The 19,850-nt window shown below is 40.5% G+C and overlaps 1 protein-coding gene and 1 pseudogene across 8 annotated transcripts in view; both read left to right on the forward strand.

Annotated features, from left to right (window-relative positions):
• CACNA2D3 (calcium voltage-gated channel auxiliary subunit alpha2delta 3) overlaps positions 1-19,850 on the forward strand; it is a 1,117,495-nt gene that overhangs the window by 304,160 nt on the left and 793,485 nt on the right. The gene's annotated exons all lie outside the window — the stretch shown is intronic.
• On the forward strand, positions 17,035-17,153 carry LOC133382483 (5S ribosomal RNA; annotated as a pseudogene).

Consider the following 19,850-nt stretch of genomic DNA (forward strand, 5'->3'; position numbering starts at 1 on the left):
TTCAATCTCTCCCATTTAAACTTATGGAACATGAAAGATGCAGACTGATTTGTTGGTATGTACTGTTTTGTTGTTCCTATTTAGTTTAGTCTCTAAATCTTCAAGAAAGATTAACAATTTTTCTAGATCATGCCCACTGTGTCTTGGGAACAGTTTATGGCATTTAAAAAATCTGCTGTTATTTACTAATGTATTAATATATAGGCCACCCAATAATAGCTCTCAGAGTAAAGCACTGTAATTAAAAAGTCACATTACAATAAAATGCAGCAAATAAAACACACCAATTAAGATAAAAACAGATCAGTTAAAAGCAGGAAGAAGAGGAATAAAATAACTCACAGAGCTAAAACACAAAGAGATTTGCACAAAGAGATTTCTCCTTCCTCTCATTCCCCATGCAGTTGCTGTGCACCCCAAAATTTGGCTCTGGAGGGTTGGGAGACCATATAAGGCAGAATGGCAATTGCAGGGGCTGCGTGGGAGGGGCAGGAGAGGAAGGATTCAATGGCGTGGCACTGGATCTCACCCACTGTGAAGCATCTCTCACCTAACTTTGGGCTTGATGGCACATCAGATGTCAAATACATCTGGTATTAATGTGACATGTACTTATGAAATCTTTCTTTTAAAAAGCAGTAACTGTAAAAAAATAGCTATGACGGCAATATCTTGTCACCTGTTGAGTGTGCTCCAGATAACTTCTTGTTTTCAAGCATCACCAAGGCAACTGAATAGTTGGGTCCCAGTTACTGCACTGACATCTTCCTCAGATGTCATTAATTCCAGCATTCTTGGTTGGAACTCTTTCCTGGCTGAAGACGTGAATTGTTTTCTCTTTTTATATCCTGTAGCCAAGCTTGATCCCTGAGCACACACAAAACCTAATCCGTGGAGCTTCACAGGTCAGCTGACTTGATCATGTGATGCTCCTGCCTGATGGATCCCACGATGTCCTTGGAAGCCAGTTAATAAATATGACTGCACCACAGTAACATTCAGTTTTAATAATATAAAAATAATATTATGTTGCAAGTTGCAGCTGCCCTGAAGTGTGATTCACACACCTAATTCATATACTAGAGAAGGGTAATTTGGAACTAATTAAAAAAAAATCTTTTTACAATGCAGATTTGAAATTGTTTTGCTGAATTCCTTAATTTTGGTGATTTGTATATGATCAGTTTTTAAAAACTGTTATGGTTGTGAAACCTTCCCTGTCAAGTTGAGTCTTTTTCAGTATGAAAAAAGGATCACCCAAATCTTTAGAAACCATTCCTGATTTTCTCTACAACCAGAGATGGTAATAACCTTTAGTAATTTCATAATTTGAATTCATTTATTACAGCTTTTTCTCCTGTGTATTTAATATAAATAGCCATATTTGACTTGCTTTGATGTAACAATGTTCACTTAAAATCACAGACAGGGCATGAAAACATCAGCTCTCTTTAACCTCCCCTGTGATTAAGACTTTTAATTATTTTTTTTGCCAAGATTATTCAAAAGACGTCATGTTGCTGTTCAGACGGTTTGGGAGAATTACAGAGAAATCCTAACCCCCAGATCCACTGGTTGACGGACATTAGGAAGGAGTAGGCATGCTGAAGAAGAGCTCTTCAGGGTAGATCTACTGCTGGCTGTTCTTTCACCAGTGTGGGCTGGCATTAGGCCCTGAAATGGGGTGGGTGGGCTTGTGGTGCACCAGAGGCAGGAAGAAGTTGGCCTTGGATTTTCTGGCCCTTTTTGTTCATCCAGGAGACTCCATGATCAGCCCCCCACCATCTATACCAGTCTGGTGCTGGTGTGACTAATTCTCCCCATCAGAATCAGTGGGGGAAAATAATAAGCTCTGCACCCATGAGAAAGGGGGTCAGGCAGATGTTCCCCCCAGCAGATCTTGGCATGTTAACCCTACATCCCCAACCTCAGAATTAGTGAATCAAGGACCTCTACAGATCTACTGTATGTAAATGCAAACTGAACACTTGCATGGGAGTAAAATAAATAAGGCTGCAATCCAATACATGTCTACTCAGATGTAAGCTTGATTGGGGTTCAATGGGATTTACTCCCAGGTAAGTGTGTATTGGATTGCAGCCTAAGAGAGGAAGTATGAAGGGATTAAAACTGTGTTTTCCAATTTTAAACTGTGTTTTCAGTAGGACAATGGGGTTAAGGGTCCTGAAGGTGAAAAAGGGCTGTTGCCTGTGGATCATGCTGAGCTAGATGGACCAATGGTCTGATCTGGTATATAAAAAAAAGGAGATGGGGAGGCACTGGATACAAGAAAACAAAAGAGAAAATGGGTCTTAAAGTGCCCCCAAAGTGCTCTTAAGAGTCCTTATAGGACACATTAAATTCATATCGGAATGAGTTTTTGATAATCTGGATTCTACTGAATACATTTCCTACCCAAAGCCTCTCTCTGCTTTTACAGTGGCGACTAGACAAGAGCTCTCAAAATATTTATAAGCAGATATGTGAGACAGAAAGCATTCAAAATAACATAAATGATGTTCTCAGTTATGAAGTATGGAACAATGTTGTACTGCTTTTGTGTCCTATATGGTAATTTAAAGGTAAATTTAGGTGGAAATGCACTAATATTAGTTCTCTCTCAGCTGGGAATGAATTTCAGTTTATCACAGCATTCCTCAACCTGGTGCCCTCTAGAAGTTTCAGACTCCAGCTCTCACCAGCCTTAGCTAGCATGGCCTTATTGGTTGGGGTTGATGGGAGTTGTAGTCCAAAACATTCTAGAGATTGGGGAAGGGTGGTTTCTCATGTAGATCATTTTAACTGACGTGGAAAGAAAATCTTTGGAGAGTCGGTTAAATGAAAATAAGAGTAAAGACATTTCTAATTATTTCAAACCAAATCACAGGTTGCAAATATTAATCATAACAGAACAAACTATTTGTAAGGGATTATTTTAATTTATGTTTAATAAGCAGCTGTGGACTTAAAATGAACAATCATGTGTTTTTAATGCTGCTATTTGTTAAGGTTACAAATAATATTTTCATCACATTATCATCAGTCTAACTGCTGACAACAGCTAACAATTTTAAAGTATAAACATGCCGTCATATATATTCAGATGTTCTTTTTAAAATGCTTGAATACATCCAGTTATTTTATTCTCTGTTATTTAGTTCAGCTCCAGTTTATAAAAACAGAATGATATGCTTTTATTTTTCCACAGGCCAAAAATAATTGTGGCCTGCACAATAGGATGCCTTTTGTTCTGCTGAATTTGTAGTAATGTTCCCTAAGCTACATTAGAAGGCATTACTAGGTCAGATAGATTACATTACTAGATTTATGCAGAGCTTGGAAAAGTTACTATTTTGAACTACAACTCCCATCAGCCCCAGCCAGCACCATGCTGGCTGGGGCTGATGGGAGTTGTAGTTCAAAAAAGTAACTTTTCCAAGCTCTGGATTTATGTAACTTTACAGTTGACAATGAGGACATTGAACTTGTCAAGGACTATCAATACCTTGCCAGAGTCATTAACCAAAATGGAGACAACAGTCAAGAAATCAGAAGAAGACTAGGACTGGGGGGGGGCAGCTGTGAGAGAACTAGAAAAGGTCCTCAAATGCAAAGATATATCACTGAACACTAAAGTCAGGATCATTCAGACCATGGTATTTCCGATCTCTATGTCTGGATGTGAAAGTTGGACAGTGAAAAAAGTTAATAAGAGAAAAATCAACTCATTTGAAATGTGGTGTTGGAGAAGAGCTTTGTGTATATGATGGACTGTGAAAAAGACCAATAATTGGGTGTCAGAACAAATTAAACCAGAACTATCACTGGAAGCTAAAATGATGAAACTGAGGTTATCATACTTTGGACACATAATGAGAAGACATGATTCATTAGAAAAGATAATAATACTGGGAAAAACAGAAGGGAGTAGAAAAAGAGGAAGGCCAAACAAGAGATGGATTGATTCCATAAAGGAAACCACAGACCTGAACTTACAAGATCTGAACAGGGTGGTTCATGATAGATGCTCTTGGAGGTCGCTGATTCATCGGGTCGCCATAAGTCGTAGTAGACTTGAAGGCACATAACAACAACAACAATTAGGTCAACAATGGTCATCTCTAAAACATTGTTAGTCACTTTAGAAGTAATGATTTGATGCTGTAAGAATAAGCCTTCTGCTTGGGCATATCTTCCTTTCTTTTCACGTTTTGAACTGGATCCACATTCCTGCTATGTGGGCACGCTATGGTTTGTATAAAGCACAATTTACCCAGTTTAGATGGAAGAGCAAACTATGCTTTGCTTCTAAATTGGAAAAGAGCTCAAGGGAAGGATGGAGAAGGAACAAGGGGAGAGGACGTTGCAATTTCACCATTTTTAACTCAATAAGAAGGAAGTCTCATTTATTTCAAGGGAGCTACTTCTGAAAAAACATACCAACGATAGCCAGTAGTGTTTTATACTGTAAAGGCAACATACTTGGGGAGTGAATGAAACAATGCAGACATGGAGGAAAGCCACACATGCTTGTGAGTGTTTGAACAAACATACTTCACTGTACAGTGCACAGCTTATACTCCTCCGCAGTCTCCCTCTGATCCTATGTGGCTGTGCTACACTAGCAGCAACCACCTGCTCATGTTTTTACTGCTGCTTTGGGAGGCCTACTCCTGAGTCCTGAGCTGACCAGTGGTGGTGAGTCTGGCAGCACAGTAGCAGTGGCAGGTAGATCCTTTCCCCCAAACAACAAGACTGAGGCAGAAAATGGCAGAGGATGTGTGCACTGTGTGTTTCTGCTGCCTACAGCTGCTTCCTCCTACAGCTGTTGCTTCTGCCACTCACTGCTCAGCATCTGACTAATTCTGTGGTGCACATGTATCGGCAACTCAGCATAACCCTGCACCCCCATCTGCAGCATTACCCTAATAAGCAGCTGCAGGCAAAGGCTCTATCACCGCCATTGATGAGGGACATGGCTGTGATAGATCCCTCCCCACTGCTTCCAACAGTGGTAGAGGCAAGAGGGCCCCTTGCAGGCAAGGGCCCTGGTGAAATCACTCCAGTTGGACTATTATAATCTGGCCATGCTATGATGAGTAGTCCCTAAAACCTACACTCTCCCTTGTGGAGATTGTAGAAATACCTTTACAACATTGCTTTTTGCCATACTCTGTCAAGTAACAGTTGGGGCTGCTTTTTCACAGTTCGTATGAACATAAGATGTAGTAACCAATATAGGTTAACAAAAAACAAAATGACAAAAACAAGGAAGAATGGGAACTCCAGTCAAGCTTTGAGTGGTTGAGAGACCAGCAGATTTATTTATTTATTTATTTATTAAATTTTTATACCGCCCCATAGCCGAAGCTCTCTGGGCAGTTCACAACATCAAAATATCAACATACAATTTAAAACCACACATTAATCAATTTAAAACATAACTCATTAAGTTTCCAAAAAACCTGTACTAAACTAAAATACTAAAAATACTAAAATGCTAAATGCTACAATACTGAAATGCTAAAATGCTAGAATGCCTGGGAGAAGAGGTAGGTCTTAACCTGGCGCCGAAAAGACAACAATGTTGGCGCCAGGCGTACCTCATCAGGGAGATTGTTCCATAATTCGGGGGCCACCACTGAGAAGGCCCTTTTTCTTGTTACCATCCTCCGGGCTTCCCTCTGAGTAGGCACCCGGAGAAGGGCCTTCGATGTTGAGCGCAGTGTACGGGTAGGTTCATATTGGGAGAGGCGTTCCATCAAGTATCGTGGTCCCAAGCCGTGTAAGGCTTTATAGGTTAAAAGCAGCACCTTGAATCGAGCCCGGAAACATATAGGCAGCCAATGCAAGCGGGCCAGAACCGGTGTTATATGTTCGGACCGCCTGGTCCGTGTTAACAATCTGGCCGCTGCATTTTGCACAAGCTGCAGTTTCCGAACCGTCTTCAAAGGCAGCCCCACGTAGAGCGCATTGCAGTAATCAAGTCTAGAGGTTACCAGAGCGTGGACAACTGAAGCAAGGTCATCCCTGTCCAGATAGGGGCGTAGCTGGGCCACCAACCGAAGTTGGTAGAAAGCACTCCGTGCCACCGAGGCTACTTGAGCCTCAAGTGACAGGGATGGTTCTAAAAGTACTCCCAAGCTACGAACCTGTTCCTTCAGGGGGAGTGCAACCCCATCCAGGACAGGTTGAGCATCCACCATCTGGTCAGAAGAACCACCCACTAACAGCATCTCAGTCTTGTCTGGATTGAGCCTCAGTTTGTCAGCTCTCATCCAGTCCATTGTCGCAGCCAGGCATAGGTTCAGCACATTGACAGCCTCACCTGAAAAAGATGAAAAGGAGAAGTAGAGCTGCGTGTCATCAGGATACTGGTGGCAACGCACTCCAAAACTCCTGATGACCGCACCCAGTGGCTTCATGTAGATGTTAAAGAGCATGGGGGACAGAACTGACCCCTGCGGAACTCCATACTGGAGGGTCCAGGGTGTCGAGCAGTGCTCCCCAAGCACTACCTTCTGGAGACGACCCACCAAGTAGGAGGAAAACCACTGCCACGCAGTACCTCCAACTCCCAGCTCAGCGAGCCTCCCCAGGAGGATACCATGGTCGATAGTATCATAAGCCGCTGAGAGATCAAGGAGAATCAACAGAGTTACACTCCCCCTGTCTCTCTCCCGACAAAGGTCATCATACAGGGCGACCAAGGCTGTCTCCGTGGCAAAACCAGGCCTGAAACCCGATTGAAATGGATCCAGATAATCAGTTTCATCCAAGAGTGTCTGGAGCTGGTCCGCAACCACTCGTTCTAGGACCTTGCCCAGAAATGGAACATTTGCTACCGGCCTATAGTTATTAACAATTTCTGGGTCCAGGGAAGATTTCTTCAGAAGCGGTCTCACTACCGCCTCTTTCAGGCAGTTAGGGACCACTCCCTCTCGCAATTTCACCTAAAGTAAAGTTTTCACCTAAAGTAAAACTCAAAGCAAATTTGGTGGTTCCTCTTTAAGCAGAACATTTGAACATAAGAAGAACATTAGAAGAGCCTGCTGGATCAGGCCAATGGCCCATCTAGTCTAGTACCTTGTTCTCACAGTGGCCAACCAGTTGCCCATGGGACCTGAGCATAAGAGCATTCTCCCCCCCCCCCCGCGGTTTCCAGCATGCCACCTCCAACTACAGAGGCAAAGCATAGCCATCATGGCTAGTAGCCATTGATAACCTTGTACTCCATGAATTTGTCTAACCCTCTTTTAAAGCCATCCAAGTTGGTGGCCATCACTGTCTCTTGTGGGAGTGAATCACATATTTATCCGCTGCATGAAGAAGTACTTTCTTTTGTCTGTCCTGAATCTTCCAGCATTCACCTTTGTTGGATGTCCACGAGTTCTGTTGTTATGAGAGAGGGAGAAAAGCTTTTCTCTGTCCACTTTCTCCATGCCATGCATACTTTTATACACCTCTATCATGTCACCTCTGACTTGGCTTTTCTCTAAACTAAAAAGTCCCATATGCTGCACCCTTTCCTCATAAGAGAGTCACTCCATCCTCTTTATTATTTTTGTTGTCCTTTTCTGAATCTTTTCCAACTCTACCGCATCCTTTTTGAGGTGAGGTGACCAGAACTGAACACAGTATTCCAAATGCAGCCGCACCATAGATTTGTATAATGGCATTATGATATCGGCAGTTTTGTTTTCAATCCCTTTCCTAATGATCCCTAGCATGGAATTTGCCTGTTCACAGTCTCTGCACACTGGGTTAACATCTTCATTTAGCTATCCACTACAACCCCAAGGTCTCGTTCTTGGCCAGTCACCGCCAGTTCAGACCTCATGAGCGTATATGTAAAATTAAGATTTGGGGCTACAATATGTTTAACTTTACACTCGTTTACACTGAATTATTTTCCTAGCCATTAACTCCGTTTGGAGAGGTCATTTTGGAGCTGTTCACAATTCCTTTTTGTTTTTATAACACTGAACAGTCTGAAGATTCTAGAGTGTACCAAAAAGACTTTTAGATATATCGATGACGACTTCCGGGAAGGGTTGCTCTGCCTGTGCTGCCTCTGAGCCGAGCTCTTGTCTCAGAGGAAGCTTTTTCAGCTTCAAAATCAGTCAGAACGTCTTTTTTGACTGGTAAAGATTTTCTCCCGGTCAGGGAGAAACGTGAGATTAACCACAAAGCCTGTTTTTGTGGGGAGGACTGGATTTCATTTATTTATGAGAAAAGGTTCAAACTGCAATGTCGGACGGACTTTCATCAAGCTCTAGCTGATTATAGCGATACGTTTATCTTTTCTTCAAAGAAAAAACGGATTTTAACAGGCAAACAAGCATCCTTCTTTCTATTTTCTTTTTTCACTTGGTTTAAATTGGTGCAGTTAAAAAAGAGATTTGTCAATGAATGAGCTGTGAAGAATTCCTAGGTGAGTTATGGCTTTTCTCATTCACTTACGAAATTAAGGAGGAAAGAAATCGAAAAAGCTTATCTTTGCTTTTATCGCAAAAAGCTGTCCTGGAGGTCCATTCTAAAGATACCAACGGAAGAGGGATTTCTATTTCGAGGAGGGGGGAAAAACTTTTTTTGGTCTATTTCATTTTGACGAATCTGCTTGTTCACGACGCCACTAATTGTCTTGATGTTGGGAACTAAGTTTGTTTTGTATTCCTGAACACATAGAGATAAGGCAGGCTGTACTGTCTACACTGATATCAGCAGCCTGGAATATTAACCCAATTGTGGCTGAAATAATTTTTGTTTCTGTGGTTTTAAGCAACCAGGAAAGTGATTGAGACCATGGAAGAAATTATGTTTCAGAAAATAATCGATGAGATTGAGATAACAAAACAAACCCTGAGACAGGGCAGACAGGAGATGAAAATTGAATTTAACAAAATGACACAGGAGCTTAAAGAAATAGGGGATTCTGTAAAAGAGGTGTTTGATGGGATTAGAGATGAAAAAAGAAAAATTAAAGGGAAGCCACAAGCCCTGGAGATTGGAACAAGTGTGAAATTGGAAAAAGATTTGGAGTTTATGGATCTTAGAAATAAAGTTTACTGTTTGGAATTCAAAGTTGTCTCTGAAGAAATTAATGAAGATTTTGGTGGTAAAGTTACCAATGCCTTGGATAATTTTCTGGACTGGAATGATGTGATGGAGTTTGACATTGAAAAAATCTATGGAGTTGGCTACAGATATGTGACAGTGGAGAAACTCTTAAGAGATGAACCAGTGTATTTTGTAAAAAAGAAGAACAGAGATATGATTTTGCAGCAATATTTCAGTAACATATTCAGAATTCTTGACTGGAATGATGTGATGGGGCTTGTCATACAAAAAATCTATGGAATTAACTACAAATATGTGACAGAGCAGAGATGTACCCAGAACAGAGATGTGGCTTTACAACAATATTTCAGTAACATATTCAGAATTGATGGCAAGGACATATTTGTGATGGGGGAAATTCCCACCAGACTCTTGTTATATGACTATGGCTATGACAGCAAGATCATCATAAGATACTGATAATGGATGAATGGATACTGAAACCACTGGACTTAACATAATGGATGAATGGATGCTGAAACCACTGGATTTAACAGGACTATTGAAGATGGAAGATGGAATTAATATTGAAAATGGAAGAATGGTTATGGAAATTATTGGACTTAACAGATTTGACGAGATGGATTAATCGATATGTTTATTTGGACTATGGTTATGACAACAAGATTATTATGGGATACTGATAATGGAAGAATGGCTACTGAAATTACTGGACTTTAACAGGATTATTGAAGATGGAATTAATATAGATAATGGAAGAATGGCTATTGAAATTATTGGGCCTAACAGATTTGAATCAGATTAAGCGACATGTTTATTTGGAGAAAAATTGAAAGATATATCTCTCAAGGAATTGAAACCTCTCTTTGACTTTTTGTAGAAAGAATAAAATAATGTTTACGAGATTTGATGATTAGTTAAGATAACTACTGGAGGAAAGTGAGTCTATAATATAATTTTAGAGATAGGATTGTTATATATTGTAGACTTATAATTGATCTGTGACAAATTGGAAGTCAACGTTTTATTTTGTTGTTTGATTGTTTTTGTTTTGTTTTGTTTATTGTTTTTGAAAATTTGAATAAAAATTAATGGAAAAAAAAAGATATATCGATGACATTTCTTGGCGGTTTTATTTGCTGTTTGCTGCCCTGGGCTTTTTTTTGGGAGGAATGGCAGGATATTAATTAATTAATTAATTAATATATGCCACATACTCTTATGGGCCAAAGAGGCCAATTATCCCTGCACCAACATGCAAGAACATGTCTTTGGTATTATCTTTCCATTTCTAAATGATAGATTAATGACTGTTTATAAAGATCAGAAATTGGTAACAAATATATTCAAGTTTGACACATGTAAAAGGAGGAGGATGGTTTAAGTGCAGTTTCCTGGACAGAAGTTTAACCATCAAAGTTTGTACTTGCATTAATGACAGCTTAGTATGGGCAAGTTAGAAGTTGCTACATCCTGTAGCCCCTTGTCCAGCCCAGTAGCTGATCAGCCACACTATATATCAACAAAGTGTTTCCTAGGATCCACTGTTTAGCTGTTTTTGAACCCCCTGGATTAGGCTATTCACTCATGAAGAGAGGCAACTGCAGGATCCTAGCTTGGGTGTGTGTACTGGCAGCTGGAGCAGATGCAGTTTCATCAAGGGTTCTCCTTTGATGAGGAGATAGTCCCTCTTTTGTCCTTCTGTACCTGGTAAGCCCTCATTGAGCCCTCATTGCAGCCTACCTGGACACTGCTATTCCTCCTGCTCCCTCTCCACACGACTCAGGCCTATTTTCAGTGAGACCAACTTCCAAAGAACATACGTTTGGAATAGCAGCATTTTCTCTGTCCTTGGTCCTGAATGGATCTTGATAGGTGGTTTATGAATTTTGCATACATTCTATATTAATACTTATTTTATTGTCATTCTAATTTGAATAAGTCTTGTGTGTTTTTCTAGATTAGCCTCAACACTAGATCCTCTTTGACATATTCTGATATGAACAGATTTTCCTCTGACAAGTTACAAGCCCCTTAATCAGCAACTTTAGGCCAAAGCCTTCCCTTGTGGATCCCTATATGGATACAAAAGCAAACAATAATTTAACTGGATTAAGCCTTTTTTCTTTTAGAATATTGCTTCGGACAGAATGTCCTGCAAATGTGGAGATAAAAAACTTTTAAAATGACATCATTTGGGAGAGAAATAAAAGAGAGAAAAGATCAACCACCAGTTTGGCCTAACATTAGAAAGCAGATTTTCGTTTGTTAACGCTTGCAAGTAGCAATTGAAACATCAGTTTAAAATGTCAGACAAAGGTTACTTAATGAAAAATGATTTTTCTGTTGGAAAAATAAGTGTTATTAAAACCCCTAAAAGCCCACCTAATATTGCACGTCCTATTAACATTCCTGTGCCAACAATGGCAATGCTCCAAGCTGGCCTTCACAAATACCTCACGGCACTGAAAGTCATAAAGTGCAGAATTGAAGAATAATTTAGGTTCAAAACAGGAAGACATGCAAAATTTGAGAATTTCTCGCCCTCTGTGACCAGCATAGCAGCACTAAACTTTGCTGTTTGAGACATTACAGTCCCAGGGTGGGAAAGCTTTGCCGCTGAACTACATCTCCCATCAGTCCAGCCACCAGAGCCAATAGTCAAGGCTAATGGAAGTTGTAGTCCAACATCTGGAGAGTTTTCCCCCCCCTACATTAAACAGGAAGATACAGGTCCCTATAGCAAGCCCCTCAAACAACCCATTAATTGAGACTTACATTTAAGGTTTACTACAGTCCTATATTAGATTAATCATGTGTGCATGACACGGTTTCACATTTCTATATTTCTCATGGTTGCTAGGCTTGCATCCTCTCCTTTTTAACATAAGAATCTTATTGGTGGGATGATCCATGTTAGAGCTACTTCCATTTCTTATGCACTCCTTTTGCCAGCCAAGGCAGAAGGTGGGGAGGACAGGCATTTTTATAGTTTGCTCCCATTGCCTCGAATGGGATGGAATTAATGATACTGCTTCTTGGACTTGTATAGGTTCCAGTTCTGGGGGACTATTGGGGAGTGAGAGTGCTTTGGATCTTCTTGTTCCTCAGCTGCCCTGAAGAACAGAGACATCCCCAAGCCACCCCAGTTTTGGCCACACCACTGGTGGAGCACCACTGACAGAGAAGCCATGGTTGTGCAAAGTTCCACCACTATCAAGGGAGGACCACCACCTGTGGAGAGGGAGGTCTGCAATAAGCGATGGTCTCCAAGACACTCTCCTGGGGACCATAGGATTGAACTCTTAGAAGTCTTTATTCGTTTCAACATCTGACATGTGCAAAAACTATGCAAAATGTTGACATGGGATAAAAACATAAATTAGCATGACATTTTGGATTTTAAATTTTATTATATTTTGCCAAAGTTATCAGTAGTTTGCCTTTGCCATTTTTTAAAAGTTCTGTTTATTAGGGCAAAACTTATTATCTTGAAATGCAAAATAATGTAACTCTGAGGCCGCAATCCTATACTCACTTATCTGGGAGTAAGCCCCACTGAACTGACTGTGAATACTACTGAGTAGATATGTAAAGGATTGTGCTACAAGATATTATTTTCTCTTTGCTTCCCCTACTCATAGGGAATATAGGAAGCTGCCTACTTTTGAGTCAGACCCATTGGTATTGGCTCCATTTTATTGTCTACATTCAGGGGCAGCGGATCTCCAGGGTTCGAGGTAGGAGTCTCTCCAAGTCCTACCTGGAGATGCCAGGGATTGAACATGAAACCTTCTGCATGCAAGTCAGATGCTCAACCACTCAGCTATGGCCCTTTCCTTTCCTCTTTCTTCATCTTAAATATTTAAGATATAGCATTAGTTTTTAATCAATATATATCACTTTTCAGTTTGCTCTTTTTATTTCAAAATATAAATGCAGTAGCATTCTTGTATTGAAGTAAGTGGTCAATATACATTAAAGAAAGTAAGAAATACAATTCCTATAGTCTAGATGGAATAGTATAGCCAATCAGTGTTAGCAAACTTATATAATAAGCAGTTATAAGGTAGTTGTCAAATAAGGGTGCTTGCTGCTGCTGCTGCTGCTTCATTTCAATAAGGGAGATTTCTCCTGCAATCAAAACACATATTGGTTCCTGTCCAGCCAGTTAATCACTTTAAGTCCAATTAATTTCAGTAGTTAAGGTTTAAGCAGACACTTAATCCTTTCAGTAAAATCAGTGGAACTTAAAAGTGCTTAACTTTGGCTTGGTGGTGCCCATCTTGTTTTAATTATTATTAAATCTAATCCCAATGAATATTTACTGTTGAGCTCACTTCACCTAAGCTAGTTACTTTAATTCATTGAAGAATTTAGGTGGAATTGGTGTGACTTGCATATTCCTTTTTTTTATTCTATGGAACAGAGAACTCTTTTTGGTGACAGACTCTTTACACTCTAATAGTGCAATCATTGTATTGTTTTTTGAGACAACATTTGCTTTGTAAGATGAGAGAATGAAGAGGGAAAATGCTCTTTTAGAATGGGGTCATCCACATTTAAATTTAGCATTAAGATGTGAGAATTAGTGTGGGTGAGAGATACTATTGTATTTCCAAATGCTGCATATTTTTAGCTTGAAAATATATACTAGATACACACCGACCTTGTGCACATGACTCAGCCTTATATACTGATACTAATTGTACAATAAATTTAGGGCTTGTTCCAGCTGGTCCCTTCTTTAGCCATTGGCGTCTTGTGTTCCTTCTGCATATCTTTCTCTTCACAGGAGGGTGTCTTAGCAGAACAGAGGAAAAGTCAGTAGTGAGAAGCCTTCATGTGCAGAGCAGCACACACCGAGGGGATGCAGAGAATGTGAAGTCGATTGGCTCATGCTCAAAGGAGAAACATAAAAGGGACCACTGCCTAATAACTATTTTCATTATCCTGGGGCCATGGTAAAATGTGGTGTAACAGGCCATTGCTATCCATGTCCTGTCCTGACCTTGACAAGAAGCCCATGGGGCATAATGTGGCAAAGCAAGGAAGTAGTTTCAGCGTCATGGAGAGTTCCAAGTGAGCAACTTGCTCCAAAGATGGCTGGAACTAAACGTAAATGTTATTATTCTTTCTGCTCCAGATCACCCCTTCTGTGATGAGTTGGAAGGCTTTAAAGGGCCAGTCCTCTTCCCTGGAGCCTAGACATTCCCTTCCAGGCTCATTGCTTGCACTAACAAGCCAACATAGGCACTCATAGGGTCCTTTGTGAGAGGAATGGGTCCTCAGAGGCAACATCTAGTGTTAGAGCAGGAGATAAGCAAGAGCGCTCTAGCGGGAGCCCTACCTGGGACAGCTGTTATCCCAACAACACAACAGAAGAAACTCAGAAGTTTCTGTCCTGACTGCCAGCCCTTATCCTCCCTGGTTGCCTGAACCTTCTCTCTTCTCCCAAGTAGACCCTCCACCAGAGAGTGAAGATGGAGAATTACAAGCTGAGGCAGGTTTTGGGGATGTGGTCAAAGAGTTTGTCAGAGGGTTCAGATGAGATGTCCATGGGACTGGGTACTTTGCAATGTCTTGTTAACTCCTCCATAGTTATCAAATGAGTAGAATATTGTGTTCAAAATGGGTGAATAGCAGACAGGTATTCCTACACTTAGTAGTTGAAAAATGTTATGCCATTTTCTATAGGAAAATTACATAATATATATCACTCTCGTTTGTACATCTTCACACTAGAGTGGACAGAATGGCCTTAATCTGATTCATTTCCATATCTTATGCGACAGCCGATAAGTCTATTCCGTTCCCATATCTGTGGATTTTTATGCATAAATTTAGTACTTTTTGTTATAAAAGGGAAATGTTCATGATGTTGGCCGAGGGTTGTCTCTGTAGTTTTAGGTCCCCCCCCTCAAAACATACCAGCTGGCTGGAGTGGCTAGCATGCACTGCTCCCACTGTGCCTGTTAAAACATTTAATACAATTCTCTGTGGGAGTGATGGGTTGTGCTGTTCCTGTCAGAAAGAGCATATGGTTAAAAAAATGACATGGCAACCATGTTTTTTGCCACACAATCTCCCTGATGGCCTGCCATCATGTCCTGTCATTCCCAGGGGGAATTGCAGTAAGTTTTTCAACATGCATGGCAGGCGCAGCATGCACCAGCAGATGAGAAATAGCCTTTGGGTCACCTTGTAAAGGAATCTGGTTTGAGTGTAGACTGAGTAGTGGACCCACAGTCTGATCCACACATTGGTCTGGGAGGTGCATATCAGGCAAGTCTGCTTAAGAATGCAAATGACTGACACGAAAACCCTATGAGTGATAACAGATACTTGATCTAGTTTACTTAGCACACTGAGCAATATTTTGAACCTAATGTGGCTTCTGGTATCTCAGGTGTGAAAATAGGAGGAAGGGAATTGGAATTATTGGTGGAGTTATGTGAATGATAGGGCAACATGGATGGATTTTATGAGATGTTACATGTTAATGTGTATCACTGGGTTAGGAAGATTAAAAGGCTTGAATGTTTGCCTGCAGGCACCACAGCATAGCCTAGCTGAAGGGGTCATGTCATATTTTGATTAAAATGGTTAGGCCAGAGGTTGCAGCAAACTCTTGATTCACATGCCATATTTCTATGCTGTGACATCCCTGAAGGCTATCAGCCCTGTTTGTATTTTCATGTGGAACAAGTGAAATAAAAATAATGTCGTACCACAATAGCCCCAGCTGCATTCAAGATGTTGCCGATGGCACATTAGCAGCCCCTGGGTGCCAATATGTTCCTCTGGAAACACACAACAGTTTGACTTCCTATTAAAGACTTAATATCTAAGCGGTTTGAAAACAGATTGCACTGAAACAGGGCCTGCAGGGTCTCATCTTGTTGGGGATATTTTTCCTGTGCAAAAATAGTTCAATTCCTTAAGGCTGCAATTACTGAAATGGAAAAAATAAGGGGGTTTGACTTGATTTCATGGAGCTTTCAGAACTGCGGAAGGAGAAACAGAGAAACTGATTAGTAATGATACTGACATTAGATTTACATCTATACATTTCTTTTTGAGGCTGATCAATGGGAACAATTTTTGAAAACCCATGCATATTACATAGGGAGTTTGGAGGGTCAAACTTATTTATTGCTGCAATGGCAATAATTCTCTTCAAGGAAGGCAACCAACACCTTTCATTGTGGCAGGACAAGTTAAAATTGCAAAAATAACATAAATAATGCAGAGTGGTTTTTTTTAGGGGGGGTATATGAGCACCTGTGATGAGTGGTCTACCATGGCCCTATTACAGTGGATGTACATTGAACTGCTCCTTCCAACAGCATTGGTAATGATCTCCCACAAGGACCAGTAAATAAAATTGCCTGGCAAAGGCTTCCAAAGAACCTAGTCAGGGTTCAAAATAGATTAAAATGGAGAATAAGACTTGATGGTGAGCTGGTGACTTGAATATGTCATCCATTTTGTGAGATGCTGGTGACTGGCCTCTTTGCTATCTCTCCAGCCAGGATGGCTCTGAATGTTTTTACTTCCAGCTTCTGCTTGCCTGCTGAACTGGAATCCTGGTCCAGGTCTTGCTTATTTTCCATTCTGTTCTCTTCTGTCACTTTTATTGTACAGTCAGGACTGACATTAACAGTCCTAGGTAATGGACAATGGACACTGATTAAATGCTGAAGCTGTAAAAACTTTATTATTATTTTTTATTAAACTTCTATCCTGCCTTTCCTCCCAGAAGGAGCCCAGGGTGATAAACAAAGGGCAAAATACTAAAAACTTCTTAAAATATCTCAAAAACAAAACATCTTAGAAACATTTTTTTAAAAATCTTAAAATCATATTTTAAAAAACCTCTTTCCAGTTCCAGAAACAATTTATTAAAAGCATTTCTAAACCGCTTAAAATTAAAAAATTTTAAGTGGTGTACACTATGGCCATACTACCCTGAACACGCCCGATCTCTTCTGATCTCAGAAGCTATGCAGGGTCAGGTCTGGTTAGTACTTGGATGGGAGACTGCCTGGGAATACCGGATGCCATAGGCTTAGAGGAAGGCAATGGTAAACTGCCTCTGAAAACCACTTACCATGAAAACCCTATGAATATATCCAAAAAAGACTCATAGGGTCACCATAAGATGTAATTGACTTGAAGGCATATAACAAAAACAACAACAAAGTGGTGCACAAAAATGCAAATATAAAACCAGTAGAACAGTTTCATAAAAACAGAGATAAAAACAAAAATCTAGCTGAAATTCTATCATAATTGGGACACACAGGGCCTTTTGAAGACACTGAGAGGCACAGTGATCATTTGAGGCCCCTCCCCGCTTCTTCCTTTCTTTTGACAGATCAACTTCCAAATGTCGTAAAGGCACCGTGGCGGCCCTCAGTGGCAGTGCCAGACAAATGTTCTGAGGGTGGCATGGAATGGGCAAAGTGCATTATGAGTAGGCAAGCTGTGTCCCATGTCAGAAATAACCAGAAGTTTCACATTATTAATGTTCCCATATCCTACCCTAAACATATTTTCTCTGAAATATGCCCTATTGATTTTGATGAAGTTAATGTAGATGATATAACTTACAGAAAGCAACTTGCCCAAGAACGTTAGTAAAAGGCAGAAGTGGGGTATGTGAGCCCCAAACTATAAAGCTACTCCTGTGACACCCCCCCTTAAAAAGGCCCTGAGGACACAAGTTGTGCAAGCCCTTGAAACCAATCTGTGGGCCAAGAAGATTTCCGTCACTGTAGGACAGAAGTAGAGGTGTCTGCAAAAGAAAAAAGGAACAAAAGAGGGAGTAAGAATGGGCTGGGAGGGTCTTGTCCTCCCCTGATAACCCACGCAACAGGTAAACCGATTTGGCTCAGATGAACCCTCATTTATAAGCAATAGTGTAGTGGCAAATTCAGAAGTGCAGTGTTTCGTCACGAGAGTCACAACCACACATCCCCTTTTGCTGCTGGGTTAAGAATTAGATCGTTGTTAATACTTTCTCCCACAACAGTAGACATCCTTGGGAGTTAATCAGTACAAAAGGTGAGTGAGTTAGCTACTGAGAAGAGTCTTCTCAGTAGCTGGCTCACCTGCTTTCTCTCCAATTGGCTGCAATCAGCAGAAAAGGACAAGGAAGGATGTTAGAAGACTCTTCTGAGTGGCTAGACACTCTCCTTTCATGCTGATTGGCTCATAGGATGCTGGAGACATACAGACCCTGCTGGGACCCTGCTCACAAAAAAAGTAAGGGGTCTAGGACACTACCACCCCCGAGACCCCAGATGACTACATCCTTGTTTATAAGAACTCAAAACATAGTCTGGCTTTCAGAGGAAGGCATGCAATTTAGCTTCAAAAAAGGAGCCATGTATATGCATAAGGCAATGAAGAAAGTATGTGTGCTGAGCTATTTAAATAACGTGCTTCACATTTGGCCACTGTATAGGTGACATTCTTGAAATGATCTTGGTTTATTGGTAGTTCTCCCTCTCCTACCCACTAAAAAAATCTGTTCTCTGCATATTTTCCTTTTCTCTGGACACTATATTGTGGTTTTGACAGCTGCCCAAAGGATCGGTAAATAGTTGATTTGCCAGCTTTCCCAGAGCCATCCCATTCTACGAAAACCAGGAGGGCTCTGAAGCCAGATGGGTAGATGGTACAGCTGCCATGCTTCACCTCTTTTATCTTCCTTCATAGTTTCCACAGGTAAAAACACGATTGAGCCTTTTGAAGTTCATTAAAAGCAATGGAGGTTTGTGTGGGTTGAATTTTAATCCCTTGGCCTTAACATGGAGAATTATCTTAATTAAACAAGAGCTAATTATTTATCCCAGGGTTAACTGGCTCCTTTTGATCATTGATGGAAACCCAATTATGTCTCTTAGTTGTGGTTGAGTGTATTTAAAAAGTCATTTTAACAGTCTGTAATACATGCACAAATATTTATATGGCACTAGAGCAAAATATATTTGAATTTCAAAGACTTCACTTTAAGCAAAGCTTATCAAATAAGTTCATTCAATTTCATTTTGGTTTACTGTGAGTGAAATGAGTTGTTAAAACCGCTAACCTGAATATAAATGAGTTAGCCAGAATTAAGATATTCAGTGGATGGCTTCATTTTTGCCTTTTACAAGATCAGAATCATGGTTAAAGTCATTAGAATTTCTACTACTGTACTGGGGGGAAAAAACGGTTTTTCCTCTACTCTCAACAGGGGCATTGCCTTTGGCTTGATTTGTAGGAAAAATTATCCATCCAGGGTACGAGAGCAGATGAACTCAATGATCCATTTACAGTTCTATCAGCAAGTTACCAATCCTTCTTGAGCCCTAATTTTCTTATTGTGAAATGAAAATCTACAAGTCCATATTTAAAAACATTCTTGCATCCAAAGGTTTTATATACCGTATCTGTATCTATAAACATTGAAAGCTGTCTTAGATTGGTCCATCTAGCCCAGTATTGTCTACTCTGATTGGCATCAGCTCTCCAGGGTTTCAGAGATGGCTCTCTCCCAGTCCTACTTGGAGATGTGGGGGATTGCACCTGGGGCCTTTCTCAGGCAAAGCATATACTCTACCATGGAGCTATAGCCATTTTCCAGCCCTTATCCGTCTGCCTGTCTACCTGTTCTATACAATGAAGGTGGATGAAATGAGCAAATTGATATGACTATATTTTTCACATGCTGATCATAACCAGCAAGAATTATTCTGATCATGTGACGGTTGGTTAGT

Source organism: Rhineura floridana, chromosome 3, assembly GCF_030035675.1.
Source record: "Rhineura floridana isolate rRhiFlo1 chromosome 3, rRhiFlo1.hap2, whole genome shotgun sequence".
Classification (NCBI taxonomy): domain Eukaryota; kingdom Metazoa; phylum Chordata; class Lepidosauria; order Squamata; family Rhineuridae; genus Rhineura; species Rhineura floridana.